Below are 2,726 nucleotides of genomic sequence, written 5' to 3' on the forward strand. Positions count from 1 at the left end.
TTTGGGCAATTAAAATGGAAGGATTGCTTGGTTTAGTAGATTTATGGAAATTTGTCCAAGAAACTTCTATGAATTTTGATGATAAGTGTAGAAGTGCAGTAGCATTACTTCTCATTATATCCCTCTAGATGAAAATATTTTGTCTAGTATTTTGCATGAATTTGGTGAAATACATAATGCAAAAATATTTTGGGATGTTCTTGAAATGAAGTACAATATGGAGGGGAGTGAGAAAGTTGAAGATGATGAAAGTGGTGTTGTTAAAAATGGTGATTGTGTTGAAAGCATCATAATTGGGATCAAGACTGAAAGTATGTCTCTAGTTATTGAATTGAGGCTTCTGTGATCCATATCAGGTTTACGAGAGATTTTTCGGTGTAAATCACAAGATCTATCATTTTTCGACGCGTTTCGAACCAACTATTGTGGTTCATCGTCAGGAGAAGTTGAAGAATCATATAGAGCTTTGCATGTTAAATAGCTTGAGCAGAGCCTCCAACGGCTAAATTGGACTAGAGATGAGGGTCAAAAAACTAGTTATTAATAATTAAAAGGAAGTTAATCAAAATAAGGGACCTTGCCTCTAAATAAATAAATTATATGTATAAAATAATTTAATTTAATTGGATGTTAATTTAATAGGTAGTTAAAGGATATTAAATATCAATACATAGAAAATATAAATATTATAATAAAGCATATAACTTAACTATTTATAGAGTTATAACTAACTAATTAAAAATATATATATAATTATATGTATGTATAAAAAACTGGTTGTTAAGTTAAAAAAAAAAAAGAAAAAAAAAGAATAAATAAAAATAAATAACTAAATAAATAAAAATTAGAAAAAATACTATTGAGTTAAAAAAAAAAAAAAAAAAAAAAAAAAAATTAATTATCCAGATTTAATATGAAAATCAAATTTATATATATATATATATATATATATATATATATATATATATATATATATATATAGTAAATTAATTAAGCTAGATATAAGGGCATTAATAGTAAAAAAAAAAAAAACAACAACCAAGGGGGGACAGAATAAAATATTTTAACTAATCAGATAAAATAATGTAAATATTAACTAATTATTATAATCATTTAACAGATAAAAAAAAAAACAAAGGATGAGACAAGAAACGAGGGAGGGGGGGGGGGGGGTGGGGCGGAATGGAAGTAATCGACTAGGACGAGAGAGATGGGACCCAACACCTACTGATTTTCTAGCCATCCTCTCTATTGAGATTGATCAGCCTCTTTTCAATCTCAAGAGCTTCCCTAAATTTCCGATGATGGAACTGCGAAACTCTAGCAATGACACTAGCCTCCTCATTACAAACATGATGATTGGTTTTTTCCGCATCCTCAGCTAAAGCAGAAGACTTTGATCTCCTATGCTTAAGGTCAGCTGCGTGTTCACTAATCGTTTGATTGATGGAGCAACCTGTCTCCTCTACTTATTGTTGAGACGGGTCGCTCCATCAATCAAAGGATTAGTGAACACGTAGCTGACCTTAAGCATAGGAGATCAAAGTCTTCTACTTTAGCTGAGCATGCGGAAAAAACCAATCATCATGTTTGTATTGAGGAGGCTAGTGTCATTGCAAGAGTTTAGCAGTTCCATCATCGAAAATTTAGGGAAGTTCTTGAGATTGAAAAGAGGCCGAGAAATCTCAATAGAGAGGATGGCTGGAAAATCAGTAGGTGTTGGTGCCCAGCTCTCTCATCCTAGTCGCTTTCTTCCATTCCGCCCCTCCTCCTCCCTCGTTTCTTGTCTCATATTTTTTTTTTTCTTATGATCTGTTAAATGATTATAATAAATAGTTAATATTTACATTATTTTATTTGATTAGTTAAAATATTTTATTCTGTCCCCCTTGGTTGTTGTTGTTTTTTTTTTACTATTAATGCCCTTATATCTAGCTTAATTAATTTATTACTATACATATATACACATATATTTATATATTTAGAAATTTGATTTTCATATTAAATCTGGATAATTAAAATTTATTTATTTATTGTTTTTTTTTAACTCAATAGTATTTTTTCTAATATTTATTTATTTAGTTATTTATTTATATATTTTCTTTTATTTTTATTTTTTTGTTTTTGTTTTTTTTTAACTTAACAACCAATTTTTTATATATACATATAATTTTATATATATTTTTAATTAGTTAGTTATAACTCTATAAATAGTTAAGTTATACACTTTATTATAATATTTATATTTTCTATGTATTGATATTTAATATCCTTTAACTAGGTATTAAATTAACATCCAATTAAATTAAATTATTTTATATATATAATTTATTTATTTAGAGACAAGGTCCCTTATTTTAATTAACTTCCTTTTAATTATTAATAACTAGTTTTTTGACCTTGGTCTCTAGTCAAATTTAGCCATTGGAGGCTCTGCTCAAGCTATTTAACATGCAAAGCTGGATCTGATTCTTGAAATTGTCCTGATGATGAACCACACTAGTTGGTTCGAAACGCGTTGACAAATGATAGATCTTGTGATTTACGCCGAAAAGTCTCTCGTAAATGTCTCTAGTTGGCAATGCAGTAGCATGTGATACCTCCATACAAAAATCAAATGCAAGACAACATGTTTGCAGCAACAAATTTGATTAAAGAGGTTGAAGACGTGAATCAACCAACTATGTCAGGAAAGAAAGATGAAGGAAGCAAAGCTCTCTTAAAAG

Source organism: Pinus tabuliformis, chromosome 6 (genome assembly GCF_031772625.1).
Source record: "Pinus tabuliformis cultivar Carrire ecotype Pingquan chromosome 6, CPIR1, whole genome shotgun sequence".
Lineage (NCBI taxonomy): Eukaryota > Viridiplantae > Streptophyta > Pinopsida > Pinales > Pinaceae > Pinus > Pinus tabuliformis.